General features: G+C 47.9%; 1 pseudogene; it reads right to left on the bottom strand.

Moving 5' to 3' along the window:
- Positions 1–7,232: 7,232 nt before the first annotated feature.
- Positions 7,233–19,682, bottom strand: part of LOC118670836 — a 72,309-nt pseudogene continuing 59,859 nt past the window's right edge.

Here is a 19,682-nt window from a genome sequence, read left to right as displayed (position 1 = left end):
CAAACATACCTTCTCCGTCACCTCCAAACCCAGGAAGCAGACTGCCGCCTGCCCTCACCAGAACTATCCATCCTGTGATCCTCACAACCCAAGTTAATTAAAACCAAATCTCTCCCAGCATTGCACAACGCCCTCTGCGGTAATTAGTACAACTGGGATGAGCTGCTCCCTCAACTCAGAGCACAGATATAGTCACATTCCACTTATTTTTTCCCCAGTGAATCTCCTCAGCACACAGCTACGCGGTCAGCGGAAAGTCCAGCCTCTCTCTGGAGGTTTCCTCCCTTCCCAGCAAACTGTCCCAGAGCCCTGGGGACAGGCCAAGCAAAGACAAAATGGGTTCTCAGCTCACCAGGCGCAGGGGAGCCGGAGTGTGTGCAGCACACAGCTGCCCTGGACCCTGTCTGCCACATCTCACCACCTCACGGTGCCACTGCTGGAGCTCATGCCCACAGACTGACAGCTTTGGGGGCGGGGGGAAGGGGGGGGGGAAGGTGAGGGAATAAGAAAGAAAAACCCATGCTCATAGTCACAGACAACAGTATGGCGACTACCAGAGGGAAAGGAGGTGGGGGAGGTGGCAGAGGATAAAGGGGGCCAAATGGTGATGGAAGGAGACTTGACTTGGGTGGGGAACACACAATACAATATACAGATGATGTGTCATGGAATGGTACACCTCAAACCTGTATATATATATATATATCCCTTTGCGGTCGTTTGTCTACTCTCAGCCACCAAAGCTTTTTTACCGTTCCGGTTGTATGTCTGCTCTCAGCCACCACAGCAAGGAACCGTATGAATCTTAACTCTATTCATTCATGTATCAGTTCATAATTTCTCTGAAAGCTCTTAAGTGTCTAAGCGACCTTGTCACGAACCAAAACATTGCCCCGACAAATCGGAGATATCGAAACTCAATATAAACAAATGCGGTCGTTCCACACTCGCCATGCAAAACACCGTGGTGACTCAGTCGCCTTTTGAGAGTGAAGAAATTGACAAGCTTCAGAGATACTTCACAGAATTTCAAATAAAGCTTTACGAATTACGTTTAACTGTAATTAGGCATTCTCGCTTGTTAAGATATTTCAAAATAATACTCCAAAATGGCGAAAAGAAAGTTACCGAAAGAAGTGTACTGCGAATCTGAAAGTAACGATGAAGAGTTTTATTTTGGCAGGAAGACCATCGGCCTGAGATAAAGATGAAAGGCTTAATGGGAAACTGCATATATTGCGGCACTGTGAAGGTGTGAAAAGTAAAGATTGCTCTGTATGTTCGAACAGAAAGATTAGGGGCGGAGGACGCGCCAAACTAGTTATTTTTGCGATACATGTAGTCGAAAACCAGGACTGCATATTGGAGACTGCTTTCAAAGATACCACACAATGGAGAAATATAAAATATAATTTTTACATAAAAACATGTTATTGAAACACATTATTGTCTAAACATACATCTAATGTTCAAAAAAGAATTAATAAATCTTGTTTATCCTTCATAATCTTGCATGTTATGTATCACTGCTCTTTCAATGGAAATTAATTCCGACCAGTACGACACCCATGTCCAAATTTAATACGACCGCAAAGGGATATATATATATATATATTTTTACCAATGTCACCCCAATAAATTCAATAAAAATTTAAAATTTAAAAAAACTCATGGCAGCAGTGCCCTCGGCGGTCCCGGCTCTGTCTTTTGGACGGAACAGACCCAGGGACGCCCCTTCCTCAGCCTCCGCCGCCCTCCCCGGCTCCTCCAGTCGCCGCCTCGGAACCCTCCGCCTCCTCGGCCTCCAGACCGGCCAACGCCATTTTGTTTTTTTGGCCTTAACTCCTTGTTGCCGAACAACCATGAGCTCCCAAATCCGTCAGAATCATCCCACCGCGGAGGCTGCCGGCTGCCCCTGGCCCCGCGTCTGCGGCCTCACCTACCTCTCTTTTCCTCCAGGACGAGGTGGCCATGCGGGGCGCGACCCTTCTTCCCGGAGCTGGCGGGGCAGCAGCACCAGGGCAGCCGCGGCTCCTAAAGAGCAACCAGCGCGGGGCCGTGCTCTCCAGGACGGGCTGAGGCCTCCCCAGGGCGAGCGGGCGACACTCAGGGCGCCATGGAGGCCGCCCTGGTCCTGGAGAACCTGACCCTGGAGCGCAGGCCCGGTTCCGTCCGCACCCCCTCCGCTCGGTGACTTCCTGCAGAGCCACTTCCGGGCGAGCAGGTGGAGCTCACCCAGAAGATGGCCGACACCTGCCTCCCTCCGCAGGCTGCGGCCCAGGCCGGGCTGGGCGAGGAGCTCTTCCGCAGGCTCCCCCTCCAGCCCGACCAGCAGCCCGTGGAGCCCAGAGGCCTCTGAGGGCCCCTCTGCATCCCGTGGTATCTGGCTCTTACCTGAGCCTCTCCCTGAAAACACTAGCCATTCTTTTAACCACCCTGGAGCCCTCTCCCATGCATTGGACCAAATGGAAGCAATAAAGCTTTTGTAGCAAAATTTTTTTAAAAATTTAAAAAAAACACACAAACTCATGACTACACAACTGCTTGGATACATACAAATGCCAAAACCAAGTCCCTAACCCAGACCCAGGTCCCCCTGCTGAATTCTTAAAGTACAATTTTCCTCATTCATTTCCTCATGCTCAGTATTTCCCAGGGTTTAAGAGACAGCGGATTCTCCTTTCCAACCTCACAAATCCTTTCTCTCCTGCCCCATGAGCACTGTGGGGAGCACCTTCTCTCTTTCAAACATCCAGAAAGAGAATCTTTTTTTTTTTAATACCCTTCTCTCGCCCTGGCTGTTTTGGCTCAGTGGATAGAGCATCATCGACCTACAGACTGCAATGTCCCGGGTTCAATTCCAATCAAGGGCACATGCCCAGGGTTGCGGGCTCAATCCCCAGTGGGGGGCGTGCAGGAGGTAGCCAAGCAATGATTCTCTCACCATTGATGATTCTCTCTCTCTCTTTCCCTCCCCCTTACTCTCTGATTTAAAAAGAAAATTATAAAATAACCTTCTCCCAAGAGCGTGAGGGCTTCTGACTCCTCACCTGCTCTTCTCAGGAGACTGGCCTTGGCACCTGTCCCCTGGTGTAACTGGCAACTTCCTCACTAAAGAGGAGAACAGAAGCCCAAGTCGAGTTTCCAGCCGGGCGCCTCCTGTAGGACACCTGTGACATTTGCTGCACATTTCAGAGCCGCAGAGCTGTTCCCAGACACAGCAAAAAACAGTAATTATGTTTGGGAAGGGCCTCCTGTCGGCCAGGCACTTTGACACATATGATCCTGTTTAATCCCAAAGACACTGAGAGGGAAGCATGGAGAGATGCGTTGTGCAGAGCAGGAAAGTGAGGTCAGAGGGCTGAGGGCCCAGAGCTGCACAACTCTAAGAAAGAGTTGTACTCTTTCTCCTGCCCCAAGAGAGGCACAGCCTGCCCCCACCCCCAAGAGTTTACCACAAGTGAGGACACACTAAAAGACATGAAGGAATTTCTGAGCAGCCTGAGAGAAAGGAATCACAAAAGGGACAGCCTAAAGGGTTGTGTGGGGCAAAGGAGGGGCTGTTACTGTGGAAGATGAGGAAGGAATGGGTTCATTTTAGCCCCTAGAACTCAGCCTAGCCCATAGTAGGTGCTCCATTAATGTACATATCCTATATAATAATAGACAAACATGGTAATTAACCATAGCTCCGACACATTTCCCATTGGCTAATCAGGGCGATATGCAAATTAACTGCCAACCAAGATGGCGGCCAGCAGCCAGGCAGCTGAAGCGAACAGGAGGCTTGCTTGCCCCAGTGAAGGAGGAAGCCAAGGTTCCCCGCCTGCCACTGCCGGCCTCTGAGCTTGCACTCTAAGAAACATTGTTGCAATTATAGAAGTTAAACAAAACCCAGAAACCTGCTTTCAGCCAGCCAGGCTTCAGCCAGCAGGATCGCAACAGTGTTTCAATTATAGAATCCAAACAAACCCAGATCCCTGCTTTCAGCAGCTGAGGTCTCAGAGCTGCAGCCAGGCCTCAGAGCTAAAGCCGGCTCTCAGCTCCAGTGACAGCCATAGAAGGTAAATAAATCCCAGAATTTAAAAAAAAGAAAGAAAAAAAGGAGAAGTTGGGAGCTTCAGTTGCCCGCCAGGCTGAAAACGGCCCTCAGCACCTCACCCAGACTGGCCAGGCACCCCAGTGGGGACCCCCACCATGAAGGGGGTGTGACCAGCTGCAAACAGCCATCATCCCCTCATCCAGGCTGGCCAGGCACCCCAGTGGGGACCCCCACCCTAAAGCAACAAGATGGCGGCTAATTTGCATACTGAAGGCGGGTGGCAGCAGGCAAGGCTGTCGGCGGTCTGGGACTGGATCTGTGACTCTGCCGGGTGGGGGGCAGTGCTTGAGGCTGTCTGCAGTCCTGGGACCCGGATCCGTGACCCTTCCCAGCAGGGCGGCAGCTTGCACAGGGGCTGATCGGCCAGGGTTGGGCAGGGCAGGACGCCTGGCTTCCACCCAGCCCCAGTCACTCTGGGCAGGTGAGCAGCACAGAGAGCCTCTGGATAGGGGAGGCAGGCGGTCGGAGGGCGGCCTGTACTCCCCACATGGCAGTGGTGATAGCTGTGAGCGCGCCAAGGGGAGCCTGCAGGCTAAGCTGAAGTAGCACCTGCAGGCCATCAGCGCCCAGGAGTGGCTGCGCAAGATCCGCCTCCTGGCCCAGAAGGTGCAGGAGCACAGGGACAGCCACCATGGTGGGCCAGACTGACGTCCTCCTGGCCGCACCACGGGGGTTTGCGGATCTGCAAAGCCAGAGGCCTCCGGTGTGCACATCCCCCCCTGGCGTACAAACATCCCCCAGCACACTGTCACCCTCCCGTGCCTGCAACAGTTGTAAACCAAGGCATGCACAAGTTCCCCCCACCTCTCCACTGCACTTCCATCAACCCAGCATGCCTAGCACTCCCACAGGATGTGCACACATCCCCTCTGATGCGCTCACGTCCTTTGGAGAGTGTCTGGGTGTTCTGGGTGCTGAGGGTGGGTGCCTGTGAGATGACAATGAGAGGGCAGAGTGGTGATGCCCTGTTCCCACGGATGCCAGTGCAGCTACGAGATCACCTCTAGGGGGTTAATGCAGGTGCTGAGGCGGGAGCAGATGCAGACAGACACACCTGGTGGGCGCGGGCGGCCCTCTCTGAGGTGCCTTCGGTCAGCGTTCAAGATCAAGAACCCAGAGATGGAGAGGAATTCCGTCCTCTCAGTGAAACAGTGGGATAGTTGGGGCGACTGTAGAGGAGGAATGTGCACTTTGGGTGCCAGCACCCATGAGCGAAGGCTGCCCTGACTGAGCCTCGCTTGCTTGGGGCCTAGCGCACTCCTGCCAGGCAGCGGGTGATAGGACGTGCTTTTCCGAATTAATGAGAGAAAACGTTGATTCTCCTGCTGCCCACGAAGGTGGAAAGTGAAGTGGGGAGACATGTGGGGAGTGAGCGAGGTTCCCTGTCTGGGGGTTCCAAATATGCTGTTGGTTTCTTTCACTGCTGACTAGAGATATACAGGGTGTCCCCCCAAAATGTATACACACTTTGAATACCTACTAATTCCAATGGTTTTAAGCATAAGAAAGAAACAACAATGGAGCTGTTATCTGTTAAAAGTGTGGGCACAAACAGGCAGTTGGACATTCCCTGAGGGGTCTCAGATTGGAGAGGGTGAAGGCCAGACTGAGGGCCCCCCCCCCCACCCAAGTGCACGAATTTCATGCACCGGGCTACTAGTTAATATATGATTGTTGCAAATGATTGTATAGATACTTGCCCTGAACACTACTTAAGTGCCTGTTCTGTGCCCAGACCTTGGGTGAACCTGTGATGCATGAGAGCTGATCCAGCACAAAACCTCATCTCTGAAGCTTACTATGAAGGAGGAGACTCATTTCTCAATTATTCTAATTCAATTAGAAGAGAAACATGATATCAAAAAACTAGAGAAAAGGTGAGAAGGAAGTTCAGGGAAAGAAGATGTGAACGTCCATTTGGAGAAGCTCAGGAAGGCTTCCTGGAGGAGGGAAACTTTTAGCTGGGCCTCGGGTTATACATAACAATAACAACTAGAATCCACTAACCTTTGTTGCCCACTTGCTATGGGCCAGGCTCTATCTCATATATATGGCCTTATTTAATTCTCCCAATAAACCCACGACATAGGTACTGTTATTCCCATTTACAGATGGGGACACTGTGAGATACAGTAATGACAAACCAGTAATGGTCGAAGAAGGGATGGAATTCCAGGTGTGTCTGGAATTAACCTCCCTAGTCAGAGGGGACAGAGGGGACGAAAGAGGTCTGCCTCCTCTGGGAGAGGACTTCTCTGCAGTGGACTTCCCACAGGAGCAGGAATTAAGTGTGTGCAGGGAGGGGACGCAGGCCAAGTCTGTTTCTGTTTGAGAGGCACAGTCTCCCTGCCACTAGAACCGGCAGCACAGTGACTAGCAAACTCCAACAAATGAGATGAGACACTCGTTATTTGCAGAGCAATTAGAGGGAATTGGGATTGCTTGTTCCCAACCTCCCCAAGTGTGAGCATCGTAAGTCAAGGAAATGAACTAAAGGGCTCACCTTCACACCAATAACAGCTTTCACTTACTGTGGGCAAGGCCTATCCTAGGCTTTTGCAAACATTATCTCATTTTAATTTTCAAAGAAACACTTTAGCAACTATAGATAATATTCATTGATTGGGAATCATGTCCCAGGCACTGTTCTAGAATCTAGAATCTAGATCAGGGGTCCTCAAACTATGGCCTGCGGGCCACATGCAAATACAAATATTATATTTGTTCCTGTTTTGTTTTTTTACTTCAAAATAAGATATGTGCAGTGTGCATAGGAATTTGTTCATAGTTTTTTTTTTTAAACTATAGTCCGGCCCTCCAACGGTCTGAGGGACAGTGAACTGGCCCCCTGTTTATAGATGATCGCATATGTTTAAACTCATTGGGTCCTCACAGGAACTCTAAACAGAATTATTATTATTATTATTATTATTATTATTATCCCCTCTTTGCAGAAGAGGAATCTCAGGCATAGGGCAATTAGGTATTTATCCCAAGGTAATAAGGTAGAAAAAGGAAGAACCAGGACTTGAACTCAGGTGGCCTGACTCCAGCACTCCTGCTGTTCACCACTACCCATTCTGCTCTATAAAGTAGGTGCATACAATTTAGGAATTTCGGCTACTCACGGAACTGTTTAGATTTTATTTGAAGGTTAACAGAAAGAGGAGGCTTGCACTCAAGCTAATGATTAGCATGGTGTAATATTTTAACCAAAATTTTTAAACCACTCTAAGGCTTACAGGCCTCTTAGCTAATGTTATAATCATATCGTATTACTTAGGTTCAAATTCTTTAAAGAGTCATCAGAATAACACGGATTGACGAGACTTTCAAACACTTGCCACCCCCCTGCTCCTGGATGTCCATCATAATTTGTTTTTGCAACACAGCCATTTCTTTTTAAAGTTCATTTTGTGCACCAGTGGGTAGAGTATCATGACTCTTCTCCAAGTCCCCCATACTCTGTGAACTGCTCATATAACTATTTGTTTTCAGCTTCTAGCTCTGAGCAGCTCTAGGCTGTTGAAAAAGCTTCTGTTGCCGTTGAAACCAGTTAGCTAGTTTTCTTGTTTGCGGGCTTTCTGCACAACTAGCTCGCACTGCTGACACAAAGTCAGACACTGCTGACAATATTCTCGGTGAAGCGTCTGCCTCTGATCTTGTTGGGTTTTCCCAGTATGTTCAATTTTCTGCTTATTGGTTTTGAGAGAAGCCTTGGTGCGCATTGCTAGTCATTCTCTCTTTGCAAAAAGAGTGTTCCAGCATATTCTGGACTCTACCCCGTATCTTCAACTATGTCTGCAGAAGTCCCCTTCTTCCCAGGCCTATCAATTACTGGTTCAATAACATCCTCCTCGGAACCACTCGGATCTTTTTTACCTTCTTCCTCAGAGTCAGAGGCGCTCCCCACCTGACCCTCCATGGCTGTCTTCCCCGGTGTCCTGGTATGTTTCCTTCCGGAGGGCGCCTGATTTAGATGGTTTCTGACTGAGGTGTCCGCTTCGCTGCCACAATGCTCCTCTCAATCTTTGTTAAATGAATTTTAGAAACAAAACAAAAATGACATGATTAGCCCACGTACACAGAACCGGGTGGTGTCCGTGGAACTGCCCCCCCCCCCCCAATTCTGTGCTCTTGGCACACTCTTCTATTCTGCTTCTCTGTTAAATGAGCGCTTCCATTTTCAGTGTGAGATTTAAATCATCCGTGTGCTCCCTTTAGACATGCACATCACAGGGGCACCCTTATGGGCCCCCTAGTCAAGGGATTCAGCAGAAAGGATTCCCGAGGTTCAGACCCCAGGCTCCCTGCAGCTCACGGGCGGGGCGGAGGCTGCTGGGATGACTCAGGCCGAGACTAATTTACAAGCGCATGTGCCAGAAATCATGCTCACACCCCGGGTGTGTGGGGTGGGACTTAAAGGGTCGAAAGGCGCCATCCTGAAGATAGAACTGCCTCAGACTGTGAGTTCTTCGCAAGCAGTCACACCTCCTATTGTCTGGCCAGCCTACGGTCTACCCTCATGACCCTCATCTGATGAACCTCGGTCCATCCAAGGCAGAGAGTGCCCAGGCTCTGTGCAGCTGGCATTGGAGAGCGGCCTTGCCCTCCATCGGAGTGGAAAGCAAGGCTGACGGGAAGACTGTGGTCTCATTCACAGCCTGGCTGCCTTCCACGCACCAACAATGACACAACTCCCTCCTCCGACGAGCACTTTCCAATCTGCACTGAGATCTGTTGGATGAGGAGCAGTTTCCATCGCAGCCGTGCGCAGGCAGCTGTGGGTGGGGGTGTGAACGGAGCTCTCCTCCACCCCAAGATCTGGGAAGGCAGAGCTCATCTCCTCACCGGCCAGAAGCCCAGCCAAGCACAACAGGGCTGCTGCAATGGCCGGGAGGAACCGGGTGAGAAACAGTCCCACAGCCAGAACCGTGAGAGCCCCAGTTGTCAGAGCCGCGTGCTCCTCTGTCCCGCTGATGGACGTGTCCCAAAAGGAACGCTTTGACTTGCTTTAGGAACTAGTCATAGCCTGGCTTGGGCACGCTGCCCATGTGTTACAAGAACAATCTCTGGGAAATGTGGGATAGAGTTATTGCCAAGCAGATCATAGCCCTGGAGTGTAGTATTCAGTGGCCCCTGGTACTCAGCCAGCCCCCAATTTCTCAGGACCCTCCTGATCACCAGCAGTGCCAGGCGAGCTGTGTGTGTGCTGAGTCCCTTTCATAGTCAGGCGCTGGGGCAAGAGGTACAATGACAAGGCCTCTGTCCTCGAGGACTTCTCCATCTGGAGCCCACAAATAATTACAACACAATCTGACAGCTGCCGCAATGTGTACCGGTTACGGGGCCCAGAGGGAGGAGGGATAGGTCCTGTCTGGGCAATCCCGGGAGGATCAGAAGAGGTGAACTGTGAGCCAGGCCTTGAAGGTGAGCTCTGCTCAGCCAGCATTTGTGAAGCACCACTGGGTACCAGGCAGAACGCCAAGACCGGCCAGGGAGAGTGAGCGGTTGTAGGGGGATTCCAACAGAGCTCCATTCCCACCCTCTTCACCAGCCCCCTCCTGTCTTCCTTTCAAATGCCAGTTCAAGAGTATCTTCTCGGCAAGAGTCATTTTCTGGTTTCAACCAATCCCTAAATCAGCATCTCTTCTCAACCCATGAACTTGTAGCCTCTTCATGAACCAACCAAAATGCATTTGCAGAGGCTCAAAGAGTAGCTTAGAGTAGCTAAGAGCCGAAGAGACCCCCCCCTTCTGCTAGGCTTCAAGAAGAGACCCAATGTTCCTGTGCTCAAAGGGGTGCCAAATTGAATGGTTGTATTTAGAAGTCATAGGAACTTAGGGATAAATGAGGGGAGAGGAGAGCATTTATTCTCCTCAAGAATGCCAGTTGAAAAGCTTCTTGGGATATTTCAAGTGTGAGCAGGTGTTTGAACTCGGGGACACTCTCAGCCCATTGAGAATAGAAGTTTGTGTTTTCTGTGTCTGGGTAACCATCCCTTTTCTTCCCACCCTCACACTTAACTTCTTCATAGGGACACCTACAGCTTGAGTGCAGAATGTCCTTGCTATGGTCTGAATGTCTGTGTTCCTTCAACATTTGTATGTTGAGGTCCTAACTCCCAGAGATAATGGCACTAGGAAGTGGGCCCTTGGGAGGTGATTGGGTCATGAGGGTGGAGCTCCCGTGAATGAGATTAGCGACTTTATGAAAGGATTCCTGACCTCTCCTGCCATGTGAGGACACAGTGAGAAGGTGTTCTTCATGAACCAGGAGGAGAGTCCTCAACAGCCAGCCATCTCATCAAATCTGCCAGCACCATGATCTTGGACTTCCCAGCCTCCAGAACTGTGAGAAATCAATTTCTATTGTTTATAAGCTACCCAATCTGTGGCATTTGCTTATAGCAGCCCAAGCGGACCAAGACAGTGCTCAAACAAGCTATTCTGCACAGGAAAACTACGTAAACCCTCAACAGAGTTGCATCTCTCCTGGCCAATTTAGGTTCCTCGAGGTGGGCGTGGAGAGGCATCTAAGGGATTGGAATCGGGAGGCTAAATGTGTATCTGCAGAAGGTAGAAAGGCAGGCCAGCAGGCAAGAAAGCAGGAAAGAGGAAAGGAAGGGAGGAAGGAAGGAGGGAAGGAAGGAAGGAGGGAAGGAAGGAAGGAGGGAAGGAAGGAAGGAAGGAAGGAAGGAAGGTTATTTTTGAGCACTTACTGTATACCTGGCTCCAAGTTAAGACTTTACACACATTAATCAATATTGTTATATTTCATTTCTGCTTCCAGACAGCATGTAAGAAAGGTTTCATTGACTCTGCTTTACAGATAAGAAACTGAGGCTCAGAGAATTTAAGTAACTTGCCAAAGGTCAAAGCCCTAGTAAACAGGGATGCAATCCAATATCTGAAGACTCGAAAGCCAGCGCTTTTTCTAGATGGCCTAGATAAAAATAACTGCCATTTATCAAGACCCTGCTGCTTGCCAAGGCCTAGGACAGCCCTTTACAAACACAGAAAGTCACAGAGCAGATCCTCGTGGCGCAGCAGCCCCCGCCCAGGTACTTCTCCTGCACAGCAAGCAGTAGCCAGGTAACTGTACCCTTTAGTGTCCAAACCAGAGCAGTTGTGAGTACAATGGCACAGTCCCATGTGGTCACCCTAGTTGTGATCACCCTAGTTGTAGCCCACCTGCCAACCGTTCATCCATCCCCCTGAGCAAATATGTTTGAAGAGGCTTAAATGCAATGCTCCACTATGTTCCCTGAGTCCTCTTGACTCTCTCCAACAAGAGGTCATCTAGCCATTTGGGGACACTGACCATATAGTCCACTAAGGAATCTATAATAATAAAAGTGTAATATTCTAATTAGACTGGACATCCTTCTGGATGTCCTTCCATCCTTCTGGACGAAGCCAGGGCTGCAGGGGAAGCCCGGGTCCTGGGTGCCAGAGGGAAGCTGGTGCCAGCAGCCAGGGGAAGGAAGGCCTATTCTTGCACGAATTTCGTGCATTGGGCCTCTAGTATTAAATAAATTAAGGCAATATGTTTTATTATCTAGCTTTTTAATAAAGCCAATACAGCCCATTCAAAGAATTATCATGTGCCTGGAGAACACATTCTCTCTTGCTTTCTTGAGGTTTAAAAATATCCTTTCTTTGGATGACATGATGGTTATAACATATTCTAGTTTGGTTTCTCATGCCTTCAATGGACAAAATTCATAGTTGACAACTGTATGATATTGGTTTGCTTGTTTTATTTTTTTTTCTCCTTTCTTTTTTTTTAATTAAATCTTTATTGTTCAGATTATTACATTTGTTCCTCTTTTTTCCCCCCATAACTCCCCTCCTCCCAGTTCCCGCCCCACCCTCCGCCCTCACTCCCCACCCACTGTCCTCTTCCATAGGTGCACGATTTTTGTCCAGTCTCTTTCCGCATCTCCCACACCCCTTTCCCCCCCAAGAATAGTCAGTCCATTTCCTTTCTATGTCCCTGATTCTATTATGATCACCAGATTATTTATTCACTTGATTCTTAGATTCACTTGTTGATAAATGCATGTTTGTTGTTCATAATTTGTATCTTTACCTTTTTCTTCTTCTTCCTCTTCTTAAAGGATACCTTTCAGCATTTCATATAATACTGGTTTGGTGGTGATGAACTCCTTTAGCTTTTCCTTATCTGTGAAGCTCTTTATCTGACCTTCAATTCTGAATGATAGCTTTGCTGGATAAAGTAATCTTGGTTGTAGGTTCTTGGTATTCATCACTTTGAATATTTCTTGCCACTCCCTCCTGGCCTGCAAAGTTTCTGTTGAGAAATCAGCTGACAGTCGTATGGGTATTCCCTTGCAGGTAACTGGGTTTCTTTCTCTTGCTGCTTTTAAGATTCTCTCTTTGTCTTTTGCTCTTGGCATTTTAATTATGATGTGTCTTGGTGTGGTCCTCTTTGGATTCCTTTTGTTTTGGGTTCTCTGCGCTTCCTGGACCTGTAAGTCTATTTCTTTCACCAGGTGGGGGAAGTTTTCTGTCATTATTTCTTCAAATAGGTTTTCAATATCTTGCTCTCTCTCATCTTCTGGCACCCCTATAATTCTGATGTTGGTACACTTGAAGCTGTCCCAGAGGCTCCTTACACTATCTTCGTATTTTCGGATTCTTTTTTCATTTTGCTTTTCCAGTTGGGTGTTTTTTGCTTCTTCGCGTTTCGAATCTTTGACTTGATTCTTGCGCTCCTCTGGTCTGCTGTTGGGTGTCTGTATAATATTCTTTATTTCAGTCAGTGTATGCTTAATTTCTAGTTGGTTCTTTATCACAACATCGAGGGTCTCATTAGATTTCTTGAGGATCTCATTACATTTATCGGCAGTCTCACCAGTCTTTTCGAAGGCCTTACTAAGTTTATCGGCAGCTTCTAGACAGTTCTTGAAAGACCTTAAAAGTGTGGTTTTGAGCTCTATATCTTCCATTTCTGACATTTGCGTCCTGTTTCTTTGTCTCCGCATTTTTATATCTTTTCTTGGTGCACCCCTTAGTGGTCTTTGTGCGCAGTCTTGTAGTTAAGCCTTGATTGTTGTCGGTAATACCAGGGGTGATTTGACCTCCAGGCTAACTGTCTATGAGAGTCAGCTGTGTCTGCAGTGGGAGAGCTTCTGTGCTGGATCTCTAGGGCGGTGCTAATCTAGCGTTTGCCTGAGGCTATCCGGCAAATGGCTCTGCGCAGGGCTTGGGCGGGGCGGGTCCCTGGGGATCTACAGGGCAGGCGGAGCAAGCAGTTATGGCTGCTCTCAGTTCCTTCCCTAGGGGCTCTGCCTCTCAGAGTCCCAGAAACCCCTGCAAACCTCAGAGAGAAAGCTGCCTTCGAGTTCCGACCGAAGCCAGACAGTCTCGCTTCTCCCGTTTGAGTCTGGGTCCCTAGAGACTCGCCCGGATCTGGAGCTCAGAGTCTGAAACTCCCTCCCGATTGAAAACAACAACCGCGCCCTCCGCTGCCAGCCCGCTCCGTGCGCGCACTCCGCACCTGAGTATTTCACTCCAGCACTGCGCCTCCTCTGAGTCTGGGTATGATATTCTCTTTCCTCCTAGTTGTAGAATTTCCACTCAGCCAGCCTTCCTGTGGTTCTGGATGATGTCCGTTCTGTCCTTTAGTTATATCTCTGAAGTGGTTGTTCGAGGCAGCAATCTCCGGCGTTAACCTACGCCGCCATCTTGGTTTCTCCTCTCCTTTTTGGTTTGCTTGTTTTAATTGTTTTACCATTTTGACGTGCACAGTTCGGTGGTATTAAGTACATTCACATTGCTTCGCAACCATCACTGCCATCCACCTCCAGAACTTTTTCTTCATCCCACACTGAACCTCTGAACCCATTTAACACTAATTCCACATTCTCCCCTTCCCCAAACCCCTGGCAACCTCTGTTCTACTTTCTGTCACATGACTTTGTCTGTTCCAGGTACCTGCTGTAAGTGGAATCATACAGTATTTGTCCTTTTGTGTCCGGCTTATTTCACTTAGCATAATTCAAGATTCCTTCATGTGGCAGCACGGTGTAGAGTTTCCTTCCTTTTTAAGGCTGAATAATATCTCATTGTATGCACAGACCACATTGTGTTTACTGTTCACTCATCCATGGAGCTTGGTTTAACTTGCAAGTTAGCATAATCCAATGGCCTGGGCACCACGGATTCTGTCGGCACACATACTTACGTGATAGGGCACTCGCTCCCCACCCTGCCCAGGGTTTCTCTTTGTGGTTATATTTAAGCCTGGATGAAGGGGGGCAACCTAACTGAAGAGGGGGAATGATTTTCAGGCTTCACCAGCCTCACCACACTTCAGGATTTGATCCCCCGCTCTGTGGGTCTAGAGCAGGGGTCCTCAAACTACGGCCCGCAGGCCACATGCAAATACAAATATTGTATTTGTTCCCGTTTTGTTTTTTTTACTTCAAAATAAGATATGTGCAGTGTGCATAGGAATTTGTTCATAGTTGTTTTTTTAAAACTATAGTGCAGCCCTCCAAAGGTCTGAGGGACAGTGAACTGGCCCCCTGTTTAAAACGTTTGAGGACCCCTGGTCTAGAGGCTCATTGTTCAGCTTACCCAGGAATGATCAGACCCTAGATAAAGGGCCCCAACCACCTTCATCCACAGCCACCTCCTTCACTGAGATATACCCCGAACTCAGATACTCGGGCCAAAACCTTTAGAATCACCTTCAACTTATCTCGTTTTCTCACATCCCCCTAACCAAAGCATCAACAAGTCTTGTCATCAGCAACTTCAAAATATGTACAATTCAAATCCAACCTGTTTTCACTGGACCACCATATCCCTAGTCCAAGCCACCATATCTTATGCCTGACCATGACAATAGTGTCCTACATGGTCTCCCAGTCTGAGATCCTTCCCCTTACAATCCCCTCTTCATCGAAGAGCCATTCTGTCCTTCTAAAGTGTAAATGTGGTCATGTGATTTCCTAAAATACAGCAGAAACTTGCCCAGCTTAGCACAATGAAAATGATAAAGTCTTTTTAAAAACATATTCGTTAGTGAATGGCTAAGCTAGCAAAACAGAAATCTCTGGAAGGTAGGAACAATGTTTAAAAAAGCTTGACTCCATAAGGGTGAGCAACAGCGGAGATGACATGTGCCCAGGGTCAGGGCATCCCAATGCAAAGAAACAAGGGCTGAATGGATTTTGTGCGTTGACAGGGAAAGGACATGGGCAGGAAGCAAGAGACAAGATCTGGGGCCCTAGCAAGGTGGGAAGTCAGACTGGAAATTCCCATGAAAAGTCAAACCTCCCAAAATGACAACCTCAGTGGATGAATAAGAAGTAAAAATTCACTCCACAGAATGAAACTTACTGGTCTAGTTTTGGCTGTGGGTGAAACAGAAACAAAAGAAACATGATTCCCTTGAGAATTCCTGAGCACAAGTTCACAGTGTTTGGGGCCATTAATCATATATCCTAGATGGTCCACACTAACCCAAGTAGACCTGTGTACCCAGTAGAAACACACCACAAATAGGCCCCAGCCTCAAAAAGTTGACACAGATATTGGTCCATGGAGCATAAGTTCACAATCAGGAATCATAAGCACACAAATAAACAAACCCTCATAAGTGAGAGTTGGCAGAATCAACAAACTATGGCATCAGCCCCACAAAGACTGCAGATGCTGCAATTAATAGGTACAATGAATAAAGCAATCATGTAGATAATAAAACACAAGGGAGGACCGAGTGTGTACTAAGAGGATAAAAAACCAACCAGGCATGTTTGAAAAAATAAATAGAACTTCTAGAAATGAAAAAGTGTAGTAATTAAAATCAGAAACCCAACAGATGTCTAAAACAATATATGAATACATCTGAAGGGAAAATTAGTGAAAATAAATCTAAAAATGTTACCCACTCTGCACTACAGAGAGAAAAAAACTATATGGTGGATAGAATGAGAGGGTCTAACATATGTCTAATTGGGTAGTTGGAAGAAGATATGGGAGAGAATTTGAATTTAATGTATCAATTCGTTGCTCAGTCTTCAGTAGCTTCCCTCACTCTTGGGAGTGTGGGCAGATTTCAAAGTTCCTGTCATGGGCTACAAGATCAAATAAGGCGTGACTTCTAACTACTTGTCCATTCTGCCTGTCTGTTCTGGAATATGTCAAACTCACTCCCACACCAGTGCTTCTTCCAGGAGGATTCTTACCCTAGAACCCTGCATGGCTGACTACTTTGCTTCATTCAGATTTCTGCTTCAATGATGTCTCCTCCAAGGGGCTATCCTTGACCGCCCAATCTAACATTGTCTCTCACCTCGTCTTTGCCCTGTTTTACTTTTGTTCCTTGGCATGTATAATTAGCTAATATCATCTTATTATTTAGTTTGTTTAGTGTGTATTGTTTCTCTTCCCAATGTATAGACATATGCCTGCCCTGAGTAGGCACTCAGTGAATTTTTTTGAAATAATTAATGGATGAATGAAACATACACATACCTACTGTGTGATCAGTACTTTAAGAGAGACAGGTGAGGCAGAGACTCTGGGTTGCCTGCCATTATCCACCCTCACTTTTTCCCTTAATCACACAATTCTAATTTTGAAGGGGGAAGCGATGGGACTAGCTGAAAACCTCTATTCTTGTAGAGAAATGAAACCATTGGCTGTATTCTGGTTGGTGCGGCATAAATAAACATGCTTTGTTGTCTGGTGCTTCCAGGACAACTCGTAAACGAGATGAGTAGACTCAGCTGGGGGGCCTTATATGCCTTTCTCCCTCCTCTTTCTTGCTACCCGAAATGTGGACATAAGGACTGGGACTGCCATGGCCATTTTACAACGATAAGTCGACCTTGAGGATGGGAGCCATGGGACTGAGGATGAGAAAGCAGACAAACCAAAGGAACCTGGGATATCAATGACGTCACACAGCCGGACTGTCTCCTTACCCAGACAGCTTTCAGCACAGAAACAAAGAAACCCCTCTGCTTTCAGTTACTACCTGCTGAAGATACTTGTCAACTGATGCTGTAAGTAAGATTCAGGCCCTTACTTCAGGAACTTACAACCAACAATGGGATTCAGACACACTCAGTGACCCCCAGGGCAATGGGCTGGCTAGGAGCTGATGAGAGTCAAGTGTTTTAGCCAATATGGGACTTGGTGGGCAGAAGGAGAGCATGGGTATCTCCCCAAGGAAGGATTGGGTCATCAGCTTGGCCTTTCACACTCCCAAATTGTTGGGTTAGGCAAGGACTGGCAGTGTGAGGGGTCAAACCACAGCAATTTCTGCTCCTTCTGGAGTGACCCAGTGGGGGAAATGTCACATAAGCTCACAAAGTGTCACCGGTCAAGCAGCCAGCATGAACTCAGCACCATGTCTGTGCCCAGCACTGTACTAGGTGCTGTGGGGCGAGGCAGAGGAAAGAGGAGATGTGGCTCCTGTCCTCAGGGAGCTTACAGTCATGGGTACTCACAAATCTTATGTCTAGGATGAACCTGGGTGGGAACCTTGGTTTCCTGGCCTCACATTTTCATGTGGAGGGAGTTTATCCACGGTAACACTTCCTGCCTCGTTTTCCCACGAGGTTCACTCCTGATGAGTGCTGGAGCCATTTGTCTGATCGATGAGTTCTAGAGGAGCAGAGATGAGCCCTTCTGGGTTCTCTCTTTAGGATCCGCCAGTAGGATCGTGTCCATGTGGGGGAACCTTGGCATGCCCAGAGTTTCCATTGACGGTGGACTAGTCTGTCTAACTCTAGGAGGCAGTATTAGGAAGCTCATTCATTGTAATGACACACCTGTGCCCAGCTTTTATCCTTTAAAAAGTTGATGTTTTTCTCTCCATCTCTCTTTTGGTTCTGACCTCGGAACGGAATGAGTGTTATTTTTGGCCCCTCGGGATAATTAACGCTGACAGCTGTTGCAAAACACCCCCAAATTTCCATGCCTTAACGCTATGAAGGTTTTATTTCTGCCATTATACACCCTCCCCGGAAGGGTCCAACTGGCAGGCATTAACTCAGCACCGTCTCCGTGCTCAGCTCGGTGCATTTAGTCTCACCAAGTCCAGTCTATATGTTTCTGGTCAGAGGCCCCACTGGGAAAGGGTGACTCGGGGACCCGGTTTGCTTTCATACTCTGCCTCTACCATATGTGGCTGCCGAGTCAACCTGGAATCATGCAGCCATGAGCCTTTCCAGGGGAAAGCCTGGAAGATCAGTTAGGCCACAGGATGTTTTCCAGTGCAAACAGCCAGGCATGGAAATGTCACAGACTGCTTCCTCCTACAATCCACTGGACAAAGCAAGTCACATGGCACCTCTTAGATGCAAAGAGTGCTGGGAAATGTGGCTTATTCCGGTCCCAGAGAGGAGAAAACACTAGATGGTGTGAACTTCAGCATCCTCTACCACAACCCAATAGCCAATAGTCCCTTCATCGTGAAAATGACCACTTTAAAAATCAAAGAATGCCAATAAGTTGCCAAAAACATATAGCCATTCATCAACAGAGCTGAGAGGAACATTGGTATCATAGAAACTAAATAGTGGTGGGGATGGGGAAGGGGAGGGGCTAACACTGGGTAGGATCCAGGCCCCAGCCCCCTTGCCTTAAAGAGTAGTGAGTTCCCTGTCACTGGAAGAAGGCAAAGAGAGGCTGAGCACTTGGTGGCGATATGAAGAATCAAGTTTTCCATCAGATGACTAGACTACACCAGTGGTTCCCACACTTTTCATTCTCAAGGGCCCCTTTCATAATTGTTCCCTTTGGACTTCATGTTTTGAAAGATTTTGTCTAACAAACAAATGGCACTTATTGAGTAATAACAAATACATTTCCTCACTTCTTACTAATCACGGTTGTGTGTGTGTGTGTGTGTGAGAGAGAGAGAGAGAGAGAGAGAGAGAGAGAGAGAGATCCACAACCAGACATGTGCACTTTAGGCACCATGTCTACCATGGTTTTGATCTGCTAATTACATTTCAACATTGCCTAGAATGTCACCAACAGTGCCACAAGTGCCATCAAACAGCCAATGGAAGATTCTGACCAAGATGCAACTCTGATTTGATTATTTAATTCCAGCCAAAGTGAAGAAACTAAAACTTCAGTTACCCCTATCATGGGATAAATTAACAATTTTAAAGTAAATTACTGAAAAGTACTCTCAGACCCACAGTGCTATTTAGAACTCCAGACAACTCACTTGCTGCTTTGCTCCAACCTCTTCTTCCTCCCCAGCCGGCCGTGTCGGGGTGCATTTTATTCCCACAGAGTAGGAATCTCCTCAAGGACAGGGGCCCTGCCTCTGTACCCCCAGTGCCTAGCTGGGTGCCACGTAGTTGCTCAATAGTTGTCCATGAAAAATAACATGTGGGAGCGAATGGGATGAACTCCATTTCTTGCTTGGAGGGAAAGCTGGTAGATCAGAAGAAAACAGGCCCCTGGGAACTTGACAGGTCCATGATCAGAAAGGCAAAGTCAAGGGCGGACTATCTGGGTGGATTGCAACTCTCTCACTCCTCTTTGTATAGGCAGAGCCTCTTCCAGGGCCTGCTACC

Source organism: Myotis myotis, unplaced genomic scaffold (assembly GCF_014108235.1).
Source record: "Myotis myotis isolate mMyoMyo1 unplaced genomic scaffold, mMyoMyo1.p scaffold_m19_p_16, whole genome shotgun sequence".
NCBI lineage: Eukaryota > Metazoa > Chordata > Mammalia > Chiroptera > Vespertilionidae > Myotis > Myotis myotis.
This window is presented reverse-complemented; position numbering and strand designations above follow the sequence as displayed.